The sequence below is a fragment of the Zalophus californianus genome, chromosome 12, assembly GCF_009762305.2.
Source record: "Zalophus californianus isolate mZalCal1 chromosome 12, mZalCal1.pri.v2, whole genome shotgun sequence".
In the NCBI taxonomy this organism is placed as follows: Eukaryota; Metazoa; Chordata; class Mammalia; order Carnivora; family Otariidae; genus Zalophus; species Zalophus californianus.
This window is the reverse complement of record NC_045606.1, coordinates 99,122,547-99,141,866: the sequence shown is the minus strand read 5'-3', so window position 1 is coordinate 99,141,866 and position 19,320 is coordinate 99,122,547. Positions and strand designations below refer to the sequence as shown.

Here is a 19,320-nt window from a genome sequence, read left to right as displayed (position 1 = left end):
GTTGGGGAAAAAGAAGACTTCAAAAAAAAACACCCCAGAATAAACTGTTTCAGCCCACAGCACTACAGGGTTTATTTTTTAATTTTTTTTTTAAGATTTTATTTATTTGAGAGAGAGAATGAGATAGAGAGAGACAGCATGAGAGGGGGGAGGGTCAGAGGAGAAGCAGACTCCCCACTGAGCAGGGAGCCCAATATGGGACTCGATCCCGGGACTCCAGGATCGTGACCTGAGTCGAAGGCAGTCGCCCAACCAACTGAGCCACCCAGGTGCCCCAGCACTACAGGGTTTAAAAAACCAAAAACTTCAACGTTGATGAGAACTTGCAGGCGTAAGGAAAAAAAAAAGACATCAATGTGCAGGTTTCTTTTGATTCCAAGGCAAAACTCATGACTTGAGGTGTATGCTGACCAAAACAAAAAAGATTCTGACCTAGAAACGAGGGCAGGTAATCTGTGGCCTGGCAAAAACAGAAACTTCAACCACATGGCCCAGCGGGCCAGACTCAATCACATGGCGGCTCTCAGTTATGCCACAACATCATCCTGCATTCCCGAAATATAATGGTTCGATCAACGGAAATAAGAATTACATTACCTATTTCAAGTTCAAAAGAAAGAACACCTACTATTATTTACCCACGTTGACTGTTACATAGCCACCTGCAAAGAATGCACTCTATTTTACTACCAAAAAAAAAAAAAAGTTACCGTATTGTAACTACAGTTGACCCTTGCTTGAACAACAGGGGTTTGAACTGTGGAGGGTGGATTCAACTTAAATGTGGATGTTTCTCAATACATACAGTACAGTACTATGAATGTATTTTTTCTTCCTTATGATTTTTTTTAATAACATTTTCTGTTCTCTAATTTACTGTGTTGTGAGAACATAGTAAACAACACATAGAACATACAAAATATGGGTTAAATGACTGTTCATGTTATCAGTAAGGTCTCCAGTCAACAGGCTATTACTTTTTTGGGGGAGTCAGTGTTGTATGCAGAGTTTTGACTGCATGGAAGGTCAATGCCCCTAAATCCCATGTTGTTGAAGGGTCAACTGCATAGTACGTAAGACATACACAGAAAGTTAGAACTGAAGAGACGGAAGCATCGGAAAGGCAGAACATGCAGTGAGGAGCAAGGCTTGAGGGCTAAAACTTTAGAAGAAAATGAAGCCTTTGAGCAGTGGCTGGAAACAAAGTAGACTGAACGAGATCTTTCTGACTGCAGATGCTCTGGGACTTTTTTCTTTCCCAAATACCCTTCTCTTTCCTTTGCGATTCTGAGTTAAAAGTCAAGAAAAATGTTTACACTGTATAATAAGGCTCTAAGCATATTTGTTTCACATTCAGAAGCAGGACACTTTCTCTAGAAAACATGTCACATATGTTTCTCCAGGGTAAACAAAGGGTAAAAAATCTAGGTGTTAGCTACCAGCCAGAGTCAGGAATAAAAGGATCCCTCTTTTCTCTCAACCACTTTTCCCTCTCCCCCGTTTCTAACTCATTCTCCTTCAGCGACGACGGACAAGGCTTGTCTGGCACTCAAGAGTAAATAGTGAGGTGCACAGTCTGCTCCTTCTTCCCGGGACCCAAAGCATCTGCTAACCTGAAACGGAACCTGACTATCTCAAGTGTTAGATGTCGCTGCAAACCAGCCCATGGGAGATATATTTAAGAGGCGGTTCAGTAAGTGGTTACACGGGGAGACTGAATACACATCCAGAGAGAAAACTTTAAAAAAATCTGCCGCATCACACAAATTGAGGGCGGGGCTTGGGCTTGCAGCGGCATTTCAGACAGCGCTGTCTTAGAGAACTTCAACAAAGTGAAGATGTGGCTCTAGAAAGTATGTCCGGCGCCCCAAAGTTCTAGTTATGACAACAACAACACTGACACTGAAAATGGAGGCGAGGGGGGGGAGTGGATTTTTAGATTTGCAATAATAAATACAAGTAGACATTCTACTGTTGCGCCTGTATCCCAAAGTTAACATAGTAAGTTCAAAACACTCTTCTGTGGAACTTCATGAGGAAAATATAGAAAATACTTTGAGAAACGTGATTCCTTCAGATACAACATGTGAAGGCAGTAAGTGGATCAAGGTAGGCTCGAGGGTCAGACTACTGACAATCTTAGTACAGGCCATCTACTGTGGTTGCTGTTAACAATCAGGCAAGTCACACAAGCCTTTGGAGAACTGGTTTCTGACACCAACAGAGAGTTACTCCCACCAACCCTCAGGGGTGACGTGAGCCTTGAAGAAAGGTGAAGAAGGCTCTTAGCACAGTGCCTGACCCCATGAGACTCAAACTGTAGCTGGTATTCCATAAATATCTAAAGAATGAAAGTAAAAATATTTTAGACTCAGGCTAGACTCTCCTCTCTTAATAAATGTATGAAGCTGTTATGTTCTCAGGACAAAACTGGAAGGAAAAGAATACTCAATTGAAGAGTAGCATTCCTAAAAAAAATTTTAAAACTGCAGAACAAATACACATAATTATTTGTAGAATACAAGAATTCAGTAATTGCTGCAAGCAAGTCTGTACATTCTCAGCGTTCTAAGAGCCTAATACTTGATGGACAAAGGCCCAATCTGATTTAGCCAAAAAGGACATACTAAGAAATTCCCCAGAGACAGATCAGCAATTAAATGGCCCGTGGTCTCCACACCAGGGCTCCCTGGGTTTTTTGCACACCAGAATCCAGCCAAAGACCCTGTCTCACCACTGGAGTCATCACTTTCGGTTGTATTACTTAAAGATGACAAAAAACAAAGGTCGTACACCTAAGCAAGCCACAACCCTCTTGAGTGGAGTAATGTCCTCATTTGTCTAAGAGTCTATCCTTGAAGGTTTTCTGTGGCCTATGACCTAGCAATCTCACTCCTAGCTCTCTACCCAAGATAACTGAAAACACCTGTCCACACAAAAATTCACCTACAATATTCATAACATCATTGTTCATTAACAGCCAAAGGGTGAGAACAACCCAGATGTCCCGTCACTGATAAGTGGATAAACAAGCAGTATCTAGGGGCACCTGGGTCGCTCAGTTAGTTGGGGGCGTGCTGCCTTCAGCTCAGGTCATGATCCCAGGTCCTGGGATAGGACCCCACATTGGGCTCCCTGCTCAGTGGAGAGTCTGCTTCTCCCTTCTCCTCTGCTGCTCCCCCTGCTTGCATACACACACGCTGTCAAACCAACCAACCAACAAATAAATATCTACCAAAAAAAAAAAAAGCAGCATCTGTCCAGATAATTCAGCCAACAAATGATGTGCTGACACACAATACAACAAGGATGAAGACAAAACACTATGCTAAGTCAAAAAGGCCAGTCTCAAAAGCTATATATTGTATGATTCCATGTATCTAAAATGTCCAGAGTAGGCAAATGCATCGAGACAGAAAGTAGATTAGAGGTTGCCAGGACCGAGGGGAGGGAGAATGGAAGGTGACTGCTAATGGGTAATGTCTTCTTTTGGGGGTGATGGGAAAAGTTCCACAATTAGATAATGTTGATGGTTGCACAGTTTTGGGAATACACTAAAAAATCACTTTAAAGAAGGGTTAATTTTTTTCAACGCTCATCCAGGGGTGCCAAAAAAAAAAAAAAAAAAGGTGAATTTTATAGTATGTGAAGTCTATCTCAGGCTGCTTTTTAACAATGTAAATGTACATGCACATCTGAACGTGTACTCTAATAACGTTTAAGTTAATTTTTGAGCTAGACATGTAGCTTCATATCTGTTTAAAGTAATGCTAATTTGGGGGGAAAGATTCTAAAATAATCAGCCGAGCTGAGGGTATACTGTAATATCACAAAACCAAGTTTGACAATTACTGATACATACTAAAAATTTACACTTAAATCTGCATTGAAACTAGCAACTTTATAAACTACTAGAACCACCAATCAGTAGCCACTCTTCTCTCTAGTAAAGTTAGCTTAAGTTTCATTTCTTATATTTGGTTGGAATCAAGAAACTCTGCAAGTGAAAAAGTGTATCATCAAGTACATAATGGAGAACAGGAGCTACAACGTTTACACCCTCATGACCTTTGTGACATTCAGACAGTCCCTTGCACACATCACGGATCACATAATGAGTGAGTGAAATACTTTAATACCATATTTGTAAAACAGGGTCCTAACAATAAAATGTTTTGCTCTATGTGGTAACCGTTTAGAGGAGGGTCAGCAAACTGCTCCATAAAGGGCCGGACAGCAGATATTTCTAGCTTTGGGACCAGACCATTTCATGATGCAACAACTCCTGCTCAGCCCCCGAAGCACGAAGGTGGCCACAGACAATACAGAAACCAACGTTCCCTGCTTTAACCAGCACGGTTCCAACAGAACTTTCTGCAATGACACAAGTTGTCTGCCACCTACCAAGCACTTGAAATACAGAAACCATGACTTAGGAACTGTTCATTTTAAGTGACTGCAAATGTAAACAGCCACAGGGAGCGAGTAACTACTACACTGAACAGCATTGTTTTAGACTAACCAACTAGCCAATTTCACCTCTGGTCAAAAAACTTAAAAGAGTGAGTTAATTTTTAAAGCTACAAAAAGAACTCTAATTATATCACAGGGTGAGCTGGAAAGAGAAAACACAATGTAAAACTTCTAACAATTCACAGATCATACTAGTGAATAATAAAAATTCTAAGCAAATTAATTTCAGCTCAAGCAGTAGGATACGTGTAGAGTTCCATGTATCTGGATTTCGCCATACTTTGTCTGGTATATACTTGCTGGATTCCAGCTCTGAGGTCGTCCCATATCTGGTCAAGGCCAATCTGCTTCAGTCCATGGGGATTCTGACTCCTGTTTGATGACATTGTGAGTAATATTCTGAAGTCGTCCAGTGTAGCAATCCTTATGCAAGGTACAGCTAATTCTCCATTAGATGAAAATATAGAGTATCATTCCAAATTTATTCACAGCAGCTCAGAAAGGATGTCCTTTAAATGTAGAGAATGAAATCTCATTGCAGGCAAACCTGAAGAAGAAATAAAGCAAGTTAATGAATTCTTTCTTGACATCCCTGGGGTGGGTAACAGGGTGCCTGCCACACAGATAGAAATCACTGTCTGTAGCATGAGAGGGTACCACGCTAATTCTAGAGAATATTTCTCTTTCTCTGTGGAAACAAACTCATACGATCTACATACAGAAATATGCTTACTTAAGAGATTTAGTTCGGAATCCTATGAACTCAAGAAAAGTGCTCACAAGAGAAGCTGGGTGAAACTGCGTAAGCACAACAAACACTGTAGCCTTTCTTTGCCTTCTGAGGTATCAAAACTTAAACTATACGACTTGACCCACATAACAATTACAAAGAGAAACCCAAAGGAAACTCCCAGAAAGGGAAACCCAAATACCTAAAAAGTAGAAAAACCAGCCTCACTGGTTTATCTGTGAATTTTAAGAATTTTCACTTAGCACTTTGCAAAGATGCAGATGTTGGTGAGGCTGAGGTGCAGGGAAATGGTCACTCCCTTTCAGAAGGGAATTTGGCAAGAATCATCAAAAAAAAAAATTTTTTTTTTAAGACTATTTATTTGACAGAGAGATAGAGAGCACAAGTAGCAGAGAGGCAGGCAGAGGGAGAAGCAGACTCCCCGCTGAGCATGGAGCCCGATGCGGAGCTCGATCCCAGGACCCTGGAATCATGACCTGAGCCGAAGGCAGACACCCAATCGACCGAGCCACCCAGGCGCCCCAAGAATCATCAAATTTAAGATGTTCCTTAAATTCAGGGACTGGGGTTTGAAGCTCAGCTCCACACCTACTGGTATGAGGTCTTGGGTAAGGGTACTTCACACTTCTCACTTCTCTAAGCCTCAATTTCTGAATCTACAAAAGGGGGGGGGGCAATCATTTTCTCAGACAGTTACTGTGAAACTTAAGTGACACAACGCATATGCAATATTTAACACAGAGTAAATGCTTAACAAATAATACTGGCTATTATTTCCAAGGGTATAAGGCTACTACAAAATATAAGTGATAATGCTTTAGGGTCTCGGGATCCACAGATAAAGGACCTCACGTATTCAGTATCATGTTAACTCAGTATTCCTCCGTATGCAATACTATGGTCCACACCTTACGGATCGTCTGTGTGTATCACATCAAAATGTGGAGCTTGTTAAATGAGTACTCCTACTGTAAAATTAAGAAACAATGAATTATTTTAATGGCTCCATAAAATAAATGTTGGGAGGTGAACGGTGTCTGGAGCAATAAGGATGGGTTGTCAAAGCCTGCCAATTCAGGTTTGAGCTCTGCAAGGAACTGGGGGCATCCTGCATCTTTCATGGCATCACAGAGCTCTCCCTAGACTAAGGTACATTTAAGGAGAATGCAGCTCATGCTTGTGGATCAAGTCTGAACTACTGAAAACTAAATCATCTCTAATACTTATAATCTAAGCTTTGGGACCTAATATTTTATGAAACCACAATCCCGTTCTTGATCCTGAAAGTATTTTACATCATCCATTCAAAGAAGTATGTTCAAATGCAGAATACAAAGATCGCTAACACAAGAATTCCCTCAAGTTTTAAGGAAACCAACAACTCAGCAACCGCTTTGCAAATGTTCCCTAAATACACGTGCAATCTGCCTTTCCTTCCATCATCTACCTCGGGGGGAATCAGGCCTATACCCGACTGGATAGTGAGGCTGGGACTCGTAGTACCTACCGCCTGGTATCATTACCTAGTTAAGCCTGCACTCCTTCCTCACACTTAATTTTCCCCTAAGGGGAAATTATCACTTAAATTCCCCAGACTCACACAGTTAATTCTATCTTAGATAAGCCTCTCTAGATGCTCTTTTACTCCTTTTTCTTCTCTTCTAATTTCTAGCAGCAACTGAGAAAAATGTTCCATTCCTCCCATTTTTCACCTCTTCCTCACCCTATCATTTCCACTGGGCACCCTAAAAGTAACTTCAAGTAAATGGATTCCTATGAGCCACCATCAACCTTCCTTCTTCAAACCTCCCATGCCAGTGACTCACGAAGTGTATCTCCAGCCCAGCCGCTTCTCTGAAGTCCAGGCTTGGCTCTACATCTGAGCGTCTAGTTCAGTCCCCTCCTGGATGTCACACACACCCTCAGGTCTACGGCTGAAATCAGGACTGTCCCCAGCTCCACCGTTCACTGTGGCTGCCCATCTCTGTAAGTGGCAGCTCCATGTATCCACGTGTCAGAAACTTGGGAATAATTCTAATGCCTCCTTCCTATTCTTTCACATTCTAGGGCTACTGATTTAACCTCTAGGGTCATGTCACATCCACTCACTCACTGCCTCCATTTCCTCTCCCAGCGGACGATGAGGACGATGACATCACAATCGTCATGGTCATCATCCGCGTCGTTGCACACCGGGCTGCAGTCTGAGCTGTCTACACTGGACTCCCAGAGCGCCCCTTCCCCTTGACTCACCCCCTCGAGGCTTCACACAGCAGCTGAGTCTAAAACTAGAAATCTGATTAGGCATCACCCCAAAAGCAACAGGGAGTCAAACTGGTGTCGGAGGCAGGGAAATCCTGAACAAGGCACTCCCAGATCTTCTCTTCTCTTTGGGAAAACTTGAAACAATTTACTGAGTTGTTTATAGGAGATTAATCATTTCCACACCACCCCCCAACACCAACACAGTCAAGCACAAAAGCGACAGCCCTTGTGCACCTGAGCAAGGACCGCAGCCCTGGCCCAGGAGCCAGCCCTGCCCGGACCCTGCCTTGCCTGGAGCCAGTCCTGCCCGGACCCTGCCCTGCCCGGAGCCAGCCCTACCTGGGCCCTGCCCTGCCCAGACCCTGCCCGGAGCTCTGCCCAGAGCCAGCCCTGCCCAGACCCTGCCTGGACCCTGCCCTGCCCAGAGCCCTGCCTGGACCCTTGCCCTGCCCGGAGCCAGCCCTACCTGGGCCCTGCCCTGCCTGGAGCCCTGGCGGCCACGGCTGCGCAAGCCGTTCACTCTCTACGACGGGACCTTTCTATCTCTTTGTGTGTCTCTTACAAAACTCCCCTTCGTCCCTTGGGCACAGCCACGCATGCTTCCCCACCTTTCCCGGCTGTGCCAGTCTGCTCCCCACTCCCGAGGATCACTGCATCTGCTGCTGCTTGTGCTAGAGAGCCCCTGTGCTCATTCCCGTCCATCCGGTCAGACTCACTAGAAGTCCCAGAGAAGGTTAGCCCACTTCATGGGACTTTCCCTTCTTACGCTTATTCCTGGTTAATTCCCTGTCCGCGATTCCTCCCTTCTCTAGTGAGAAGGATCCATGACACAGAGACCATCTCTTTTGGCTCACCATGGTATCCTGAGAACCTAGTTCAGAGCCTGGTGCATAGGTCAGTGTTTTGTGATGAATAAATGAAATAATAAACCAAGGAGTTAAAAAGCTGGATGTTTTAAAGGATTTAAAAATAAGGAAATATCACTATTAGAAAGCATCTGAACTTGCCCCCAAATCCCCCTTTAGAATCTCCATTAAATTATATCTTGTTTCTTCTAAATTTTTTCCTTCAAACACTAGATTTTAGGCTAAAATTTATTTCTTCCTGTCTCATTTAGTAATGTTGTGTATTACTCTGGTCATTGCAAATGTATACATATTTTAACATGGTGTTTAAACAGACTTAGAAAAGTTCTAGAAATTCAGTGATCATTAATATTTTATTTAACAAATATTTAGTAGGAAACTACCATGTGCCAGGGGACTTGCCTTATGTACTATTAATAGTAAATCAGAGCAGGCACAGCACTATGCTGTGGAATAAAGCACCTTCCTGAAAAGCTAACCCATTAACTTCTGGTAGGTGACAGACCTGTACACTGGAAAATTTATGTACCACACATTTATGTACCAAAAATATTTGCTCATAAGAGCCAATTACAATAGGATTAGAGGTTAACCTTAAACATATTTCTGGCCCTTCCTTTTACAGATAAAAAAAACCTGAGTCAGAGAAGCAATCAAACCTGACCAAGGTTATAATGCTAGAAAGTGGCAGAACCACAGGCAGACCCCTGGATTCTCAAAAGCCAGGATTCCCCATACTCTAGTCTGAATTTTAGGTTCTTTCATTTGTAAGGTGTCAATAAATAGGGAAACTAATGTCAGTATTCGCAAATCAACCAACATGATACATCACATCAATGAGAAAGATAAAAACCATATTATCATTTCAGTAGATGCAGAAAAAGCATTTCACAAAGTACATCCATTCATGATAAAAATCCTTAACAAAGTAGATCTCAATGTAATAAAGACCGTCTGTGAAAAACCCACAGGTAACAGCATCTTCAAAGGGAAATACTGAGAGTCTTTCCCCTATAGTCAGGAACAAGACAAGAATGTCCACTCTCACCACTTTTATTCAACATAGTACTGGAAGTCTTAGTCACAGCTATCAGACAAGAAAAAGAAATAAAAAGCATCCAAGTTGGCAAGGTAGAAGTAAAACACTCGGTATTTGCAGATGGCATGATAACTATAGGTAGAAAACCCTAAAAACCCCATAAGAAAACTACTAGAATTGATAAATGAACGCAGTAAATTTAGCAAATCAATATACAGAAATCTGTTGCATGTCTATACACTAATAATGAAGCAGAAGAGAAATTAAGAAAACAAGCCCATTTACAACTGCACCAAAAATAATAAAAATACCTAGGAATAAACTTAGTCAAAGAGGTGAAAGACCTGTACGCTGAACACCATAAAACACTGACGAAAGAAACTGAAGACAACACAAATGGAAAGACATCTCACGCTCATGGATTGGAAGAACAAATATTGTTAAAATAAATACCTGTAACTACTTAAGCAATCTACAGATTTCATGCAATCCCTATCAAAATACCAATGCATTTTTCACAGAACTAGAACAATCCATCCTAAAATTTGTATGGAACCACAACAGACCCCAAGTAGCCAAAATAGTCTTGAAAAAGAAAAACAAAACTGGAGGTATCACAATTCCAGACTTCAAGTTATATGACAAAGTTATACAAAGTGATCAAAACAGTATGGTAATGGCACAAAGACAGACAGATCAGTGGCCTAGAATGGAAAACCCAGAAATAAACCCACAATTATATGGTTGATTAATCTTCAACAAAGGAGGCAAGAATATACAATGGGAAAAAGACAGTTTCTTCAACAAATGGTGTTGGGAAAACAGGACAGCTACGTGCAAAAGAAGGAAACTGGACTACTTTCTTACACCATACACAAAAATAAACTCAAAATGGATTAAAGGCCTAAATGCGAGACCTGAAAGCATAAAAATCCTTGAAGAGAACACAGGCAGTCATTTCTCTGACATCAGCCATAGCAACATTTTTCTCGATAGGCCTCCTGAGGCAAGGGAAATAAAAGCAAAAAAACCAAACCAAACAAAAACAAAAACAAAAAAAAAACACCAAAAATATTGGAACATAAAAATAAAAAAGCTGCTTCCACATGCAAAGAAAACAGTCAAGAAAACTGAAGGACAACCTACCGAATGGAAGATTATCTGCAAATGACATATCCAATAAAGGGTTAGTAGTATCCAAAATATATGAAGAACTGATACAACTCAACACCAAAAAACCCCAAATATTCCAACTAAAAAATGGGCAGAAGACATGAAGAAACATTTCTCCAAAGGAGACAACCAGATGGCGAACAGACACATGAAAAGATGCTCAACGTCATTCATCATCAGGGAAATACAAATCAAAACTACAATGAGATTTCATCTCCTACCGATCAGAATGGCTAAAATCAAAAACACAAGACACAACAGGTGTTGGCAAGGATGGGGTGAAAAAGGAACCCTCTTGCAGTGTTGTTGGGAATGCGAACTGGTAACAGTATGGAGGTTCCTCAAAAAGTTAAAAATAGAACTACCCTATAATCCAGTAATGGAGCTACTGAGTATTTACCCAAAAAGTACACAAATGCTAATTCAAAGGGATTCATGCACTCTTACGTCTACTGCAGCATTATTTACAATAGCCAAATTATGGAAGCAGCCCAAGTGCCCATCAACTGATGAACAAAGTAGATGTGGCATACATACACAAACAGAATTATCACTCAGCCACAAAAAAGAAAAAAAAATCTTACCATTTGCAACATGGATGGAGCTAGAGAGTATGATGCTAAGCAAAATAAGCCAGAGAAAGACAAACACCATACAGTATCATTCATAAGTGGTTATTAAGAAACAAAACAAGCAAAGAAAAAGAGAGAGAAACCAAGAAACACACTTCACTACAGAGAAGAGACTGACGGTCACCAGAGGGGAGGTGGGACTGGTGATGGGGATTACAGAGCACACTTACGATGAGCACTGAGTGAAGTACAGAACTGTTGAATCACCATATATACCTGAAGCTAACAACACTGTATCTGGAATTAAAATTAAAAACTTTTTAAAAAAGTTTAAAAAAAAAAAAAAACCCCAAAAAGCAAAAAGCAAAAACCAAACCAACCCCCCCCCCCCCACGGAAACCACTAAAAGAGCCAAAGGAAAAACCCAGATTCACCAATTTTCTATTTATTAATCTTAGGAACCCAAACAGCTCTAATTAAAACAGCCAATGGTTTGAAAGAGCTAACAAATCAGTCCTAGCTGTATCAATATTAAATCCATTCAAATATTTTAAAATTTAAGAAAGCCAACTTTTAAAAAAATGCCTGACATTTTTTAAACGAAGAAAACCACTGAACAGCAGAAAGGATAAAGTCAAGACACCACTTATCCTCTGGCAAGGTTAAAACACACCAAATAAAATGGTCAGTGTGAGTTTTCTCTAGAACACCTCCACTCTCCGAGTTCAGCATCAGCGTCCAAATATGTGCTTTACAAGCTCTTTCTTCCTCTACTACACTTCTGATTCTAGTACGGAATCTTCCAAGACTTGCTAATACTCTACAAGTCAAATACAACCTTTTCATGTTAAAATGTCAAGTTTACTGTATTACACATGCTTTATGTCAAGTTGTACACATGTAACTGTGCCACAGCACACCTCAGTTTATATGCAGAATATGCTGGAAAATAAGCAAAATATGCTTTCAAACTACCCGTTCCAGTTTTCTAATTGTCCCCACTGGGTACCCCCAAATTCATACACAGTTGATCTGAGGTTCTCAAAAATTCACATGTACTCATCTATTTAACTCAGAAGTTTACTTACTTATTTTTGAGAGAGAGGGAAAAGGGGGGAGGGAGGGAGAGAACTCACACATGCATGCAGGGGAGGGGTGGGGCCGGGGAGGAGCCGAGGGAGAGGGGGAGAGAGAATCTTAAGCAGGTTCCACAACCAGTGTGGAGCCCAGACAAGGGGCTCCATCTCACGACCCTGAGTTCAGGACCTGGGCCAAAATCAAGGGTCTGATGCTTAACCGACGGAGCCACCCAGGCGCCCTGTATTTAACCCAGAAGTTTAAAGAGGGTATCTTTACTTTGTATTTTCAATATCCCCTAGGGAGCCTCACACCCATATACTTAAACATTTTTTATTAATATTACAGCAAAGAAGTCTAAAACTAAGTTTAAAAGGAAACATTACAAGCAAGGATATCAGAAATTTTAAGGTCAGACCACATGCTGACAGCAGGAGCCGACCTGCTGGTATCTGGGTGGCCTTTCCGGAGCAGATGTGGGGACGAAGTTTGGGTGGGAGATGCTTCTTAGGCATGAAGCATCCGTGTGATGAGGGAAGCAGGATCAGGCAGAGAGTGAGCTGTGACCAGGCCCCTCCGAAGCTGGCACCCGGCCCAGAGGGAGCTCTGTGAGAAGCACCCACCATCAGAGTGTCACACACAAGGGCGTAGCCGCCGAGAGTGGGCCAGGCCAGGCCACTCTCTGCAGCTGAGGCAGGCCCTGAAAGAGCTGAAAGTTGGAGCACCTGCTGACCAGACTGCCCACGCTCGCTGCCAATGCCCTTCCTGAAGGGGCCCCCAGGCGGGGCACCTCGTATCCACCAGGCTGTCCAAACGGACACACAATGCTCTAGTAATAGTTTTCCACTTGGGTGTGGTGGTGGTGGGGTGGGGCAAGGGGGTTAATCTGCTCATGCACCACTCAAGTGTTTGATGAGCTAAACTGATTGTAAGATCGCTTGGAGTAATAACATATGACATAGGTGCCCATAAAAGAAGGGCTTAACTGTCAATGTTGAAATTTCAGAAATACACCACTATACAAACTCTCTGGCCTCCATCTCTGGACCAGGCCATCAAAACTGTCAATAGCCTTAAGCAGACTTAATAAGAAGTCAGTTTCAAATGGTTTTTAGGTAAGGGGTAAAAATATTTTCCCAATAAATCATATTACATAGCCAAAAAAACTTTGGAGGTCCAAAAAGGCAATTGCTATAAAAAACAAAGGACAAAACTAAAAATCTATACTTAGAGGAAATTAGGTCGTTTTCAAAAGTCCTCTGGTAGAGTAGACCCTTGACATTACTGGGTTTACCATCAGCAGTCATGAACATCCAGGAGTACCACTGAAGTTTTCAGACACAGAATCTGCAGATTTGTACAGGAAACCAAGGCACAAAACACAACTCATCATGGGCAGGGACCAAAGGCAGTGCCCGCTGGATCCAGTGAAGCCCCAACAAATCACAACACAGGCACACGCACTATTCCGCTTCACTTTCATCTCTGCCTAGGAAAATAAGGTAGTGGGATGGAATACAGAGTCAAAATAAACAGGTAATATAGGAAAAGGGAGGCTGTACATTTAAGGACTTCTGTCAAAGACTATGTTGTTCCAAAGGGGTATGAAAGGCAACAGAATCCATATTAAACAAGCTTTCTAACAATTCAAACTGTGAACTAACCAAACAGCCCATTTCTCAAGATTAATGGTTCACAAGATTCCTTCATTGATTAGATGTGCAAACTAAATAAAACACCTCCAAGAATCCTGAAAAATATATCCTCTTTGATATTAGTAATTCAGAGTCTCATTAGTAATAAAAGGGCTTTTTTTAAAATGAGCACTTATAACAGTCTTCCACCGAACACTCACTGGAACATCAACTGAACAGAAAGAACATCAAAGGTTATGGGAAACGCTAACTTTCGTGAAGTTTCATGAGCGAGGGTCAGGAGGACAGAAGGCTGTGGTTGGCAGCAGGAGGTTGGATCGATGACCGGGAAATAGTGCAGTCTGGGCGGTAAGGCCCAGGCTGAGGAGCCAGGCCTGAGAAGGACTAGAACAGAATGCAGCTCAAGGAAGTGACGGCCAAGGCACAGGGAGCAAAAAAATTAGTTTTGTTTGCTACAAGACTTCGGAGGCCTTATTAAGTGGACATATCTCATGAATCTCCATCCACTCAAGCTGACTTGGCCATAGAGTATTTTTTCTTGGACATACCTCAGGACAGGTTTTTCAAAAAAAACTAATGTTTCAAGGAACAACAGAGTTTTTTTTTTTTTTTTAAGGTAACTCTGCACTGATCCCTACTTATTTCTAACCTCCTTGGAATCACTCACACAGTTTTGCAACTTTTTCTTTAATAATGAAATATACCTCACTTCACTTAATGAAATACACCTCCTTGTTTCTGGAGCTAAAAGTCTATGGTTCATCAAACTAGTCCCCTGTTAAAGAGCTTGTAGGTGTTCATTTTTCAATAGTTATAAGTGATACTAGAACAAGCAGTCTTCTAAGGATTTCTCTCCTGCTGACTTGACTGTGCACGATAAACGCCTATATGTATCTATATGATAAATGGACTATGGAACCATCTACCAGGTTAGAACACAGTAGAGGAGGAACAGCAAGAACAGATTGGTGGGAGGCAGTTTACTCAGTGCTTGTGAATCATCCTAGGAGGCTGGGCTGTGGAGAGATCATCTTTGACAGGCACTACTGGAGTCTGGGAACCAGTCAGTCAGAGAAATTACAGAAACAGATGGGCCCAAACTGAGTCCTGAGGACACTCGGAAACTGACTAGATGATGGGGAACCAGAGTCTGTATCTGCAAAGTTACAGCCCAAACAATGGGAGGACCCCATCCTGGAGGCCCACAGGAAGAAAGGGCCATGGTCGGCAGGGCCTCGTCATAGTCATATAAAAGGCTCTGCCCTTTGCTTCTTGTATGATCTCAGGTAAATCACTTAATATATCTCCTGGGGGTCAGGAAGAGTGAGACAACGCAGAGAATAAATGCTAGCTATTATTTTCATCATCATGAGGAAATGCAGCTTCTGGCTTTAGTATGTAGTCACTGGTGACACCTCACTGTGGTTTTAAGGATAGAAATCAAACTGGAATGCATTGGAAGGGCCAGAGATGCAGACTATTTTGGCCATGAAGAAGTAAGGAAAGCTGGAAGGGGGGGTGTGACGTCTGAGAAAGAGCGCGAGGGTCAGGGGGACAGAAGGCTGTGGTTGGCAGCAGGAGGTCGGATCGATGACCGGGAAATAGTGCAGTCCGGGCAGTAAGGCCCAGGCCGGGGGGCCAGGCCTGAGAAGGACTAGAACAGAATGGAGCTCAAGGAAGTGAGGGCCAAGGCACAGGGAGCAATGTGCGCACAGGTGGTGAACCACCTGAGATGGTGGGTGCCGAGAAAGGAGAGGAGGACTGGGCTGGATGCCAGACTGTCCAACGAACTTCAGAAGGTGATGGTGAGCAGGTGACCACCACAGGGAGGGGAACCAGCAGCACCTCCAGAAAGCCAGTCTCTGACTGCAGCACTGATCCACCTTCACCCTGGAGGCTTACGGAATGTGGGAGAATATAAACAGCCACAGGTTGGCTTCGAGGAGGCTTACGACTGAGGATGAGCAAGGAAGTTTAAGGAATGTGGACAGAGGCTACAGAGGAGTTTCCTATTCACGGGGTAGACTCCAGGGAGCTCCATGACGTGAGGTCGGGGAGAAGGGAGGGGAGGGGGTAAGGTTTGGGCAGAGACCATGTGCAATGCAGCTCCAGGAGTGCTAATTCAGAAGACAGAAAGATGGCCAGCAACCTAAAATTGGTCAAACAGGGCTTGCAACCGTGACCACTGGGAGACACAAAGGGGACTGAAGCCTCTAAGTGCAGGAAGGAGGACGGCTTCCCCTTTGTAAGACTCGGCCATGGCCCTCGACTGGCCTACAGGGCCCAGGATTTCTTTACCACACATCTAACCAATTTAGCTTCCTGTATTCTCCTCATGTCTTATTCCCCTCCCAATTCCTCAGCGTAGAACAGATAGGAATGTAAATTCTTTAAGGAACATAACTACATCTCTACTCAAGGGGACAAACCCACATATTTTAAAGTAACAAGAGAATCATACCCCATCCTGTGGGTGACGCCTAGTCAGTTGCTGCTTATGCATTGTTTAAAAACTACAACAAAGTACCATGCTTGGTAGAGATCCATTCTCTCCTGCATGAAATGATGTGATGCCTGGGATTTGCTCTAAAATACTGCAGGAAAAAAGTTGAGTGACAGATATGTACATTGTAGTTCCTATTTTCTAGAATAAAAAGCTAACAAAAATCGGAGCAAAGCTACACAACATACGAAGTAAAACTAGAAAGAAAAGCAAGAGGATGGGAGGGGAGGGCAATTCAAGATGGTTGCAGGGAAGGGCACACAGGGAGCTCCCAGGGAGCGGGGGGTGCGGCACTGGCGACGGTCTATTCGGGGAGGTGGGAAGTGGGTTCACCGGCCTTCCCTGCAGTAGTATGTCGTACCTCACACGCCTGGAACATACTGTGATGTTCTAGCAACATCTAGTTGATACACAAGACATAAGAAAACGATTCGGCAGGTGAAAGGGTACTCAATGCCATTCAGAACTGCGATCGCAAAGTTGCCAGGCTGAGAAATTCTTAAGTCTTATTAGAAATTATTAAATGCCACTGAAGTTTCAAATGTACGCAGTGCCTGGGCAAGAGGCGGATTCAGGCAACCTGGGTTGAAGTGCACGGCAAGATGGCTACAGCTTCCGGCTGTGAACTCTGCAGGCAGTTCTGTGGGGGACGGTGATGATACACGGCTACAGTGTCACTCTGATGATTTCAGGACGAGGACTGGCCCCCCGCGCAGGGTGGCGTGGCGCTCCTACTTTGCCCTGTTAACAGATGGCCACACAACCCTGTGCACACCTGCAGCTCCAAGCTGCTGCTCAACCCAGCTCCCCGTCCTCCTTTCCTTCCCCCTCTACTCCCCCCACCCCGATCGCAGTGTCCAAAACTGAACGCCTCCCTCTCGGCCTTTCTTCCCACCTTGGTTAGCAGGAGCCTCAGGTGGTAATGCAAGCACCGCCTGCCCCCTAACAGCCGGTGCCCCACCTTCCCCCTGTCCTCCCCGGGGCCCTCTGCGGACACGTGACGTGAGGGCCACACTGAGCCCCCCGACCGCCCTCTCGACGTTCAAACCAACCACCCCCCTTCTGTATTTCCCAGCTGAGAAAGACAAGTTGGCTCCGACTCCCTCTGTCCTCACCCGTTGTGCATCACTTCCATCAACGCTCCCCTCGTAGCTCCAGAATCCGCAAGGCTCTCTGCATACAACACAACTCCAGTCCGAGCTCCGTCATCTCACCTGGGTCACTAATACAACCCTGTTCACCGGCCTCGCTGTTGCCGGTCCTGCCCCCTCCAATGCACCCTCCACACTGCTCCCCGAGTTACTTTCTAAAACACAAAGAGCCATTCATTCTGTTAAGTGAATTAACTCCAGTGACCTTTGTCTACACTCCACCACAACCATGACCACTCCCAGCGCGCACCAAGTGCAACCACTCCAGGTCAGTTTATTAACTGTGTAAGGAAAGGAAGGACCTGATATTTACTGCAAGCTAGGATGTGCCAACAGCAGCCTTAGTACTCTCATTTAATCCTTACAGTAACTATATTCTCTGCATGGTACCATCTCTTACAAGTGAGGAAAGTCAAGCTCAAAGATACTAAGTAATCTGCCCAAAGTCACGGCAAGTAAGTAGCAAGGACTCAGACCCAAGTGTTTAGAGTCTAAAGCCATGTTCTTTCCATCACCCCATCCCACAATGCTTCTTTAGAGGGGTAGAAATTTCTTACTCCACTTCCTTAAGAAGCATGCCACCAAGAGATTACAACCTGGCTTCGAAAGGAACCATGCAAAACGACAAGTGACAACTTCATGATATGAATGTGTATTGACAAGTCCAATTGACTGCAAACAAAAAGATCGAGGAAGAGCTAGCAAATTCATGAAATGGACATTTATACTTACACCCCCAAATTTATTTAAAACTATTTTATTTGAATATTCATTAATTAGTACTTGAATGTTAACTATCTAAATGTGTAACCTTTTTAATCAAGAAGGAATCTTGGGGCACCTGGGTGTCTCGGTTAAGCCTCCAACTCTTGATTTTGGCTCAGGTCCTGATCTCAGGATCATGAGATCCAGCCCTGCATCTGTGCCGTGCACTGGGCACGGAGCTGGCTTAAGATTCTCTTTCTCCCTCTCCCTCAGCGCACCCCACCCCCCAAATAAAAGAAGTAATCTTAAAGATGCTAGAAGAGGGGCTAATACCTTATAAATGCAGGCCAACAATTTGCACATTCCAGAATCAGGGTTCTACTTGTACATCTATCAGGAAGGACACTTATCACCTTAGATAAGTCTACATGATTTCATTACTGAATTTCAAGGCTTGCAAACTTTATACTTACTATATTATTCCATTTCTATATAAAACTAAGGGAACAACTGCAATTATGTTCAAACAATTGCAGTTGACAAGCATAAAAAATTTCAATTAGTATCTTAATACATGGCTTTTAGAGACATTACCTGAATTATCTACTTATTTAAAGTCATTCAAAACCTTTAAATCCATAGCTATAAAGAAAGAGAAGCAATAGAAACACATGGCCACATGGAGTGGGTTCTGCTAGTTCTCAAACCAAAATTCCTAAGATCTGAATGTATCTTAAGTGCTTGAATTGCCTTGTTTATATCTTTACTCAAAGCCAGTAATTAAACATTTGGGGCATTACAAGACCGGTTTAGTTAACATAAACTTACCATATGACCCACCAATTCCAGTGCTAGGTATCCACCCAAAACACAAGAAAACATATGTCTACCCAAAGACCTACGTACAAATATTCATAGCACATTTTTATAATAGCCCAAAAGTGGAACAACCCAAATGTCCAGTTAACAGGTGAATGGACAAGCAAAATGTCATAGTCATACAAAAGAACGAACACGATTTGGCAATAAAGACCGAAGTACTGATATGTGCTACAGGACAGCATGGATGAACCTCAAACACATCGTGCTA

General features: G+C 43.1%; 1 protein-coding gene across 5 annotated transcripts in view; it reads right to left on the bottom strand.

The window, feature by feature from the left end:
- Window positions 1–19,320, bottom strand: part of CUL1 (cullin 1) — a 102,263-nt gene that overhangs the window by 62,775 nt on the left and 20,168 nt on the right. For all 5 annotated transcript variants that reach the window (XM_035723188.1, XM_035723189.1, XM_035723187.1 and 2 more), the window contains exon 2: window positions 4,720–5,020. The gene's annotated coding sequence lies outside the window, so the exon portion shown is untranslated. The remainder of the gene's footprint in view (window positions 1–4,719; window positions 5,021–19,320) is intronic.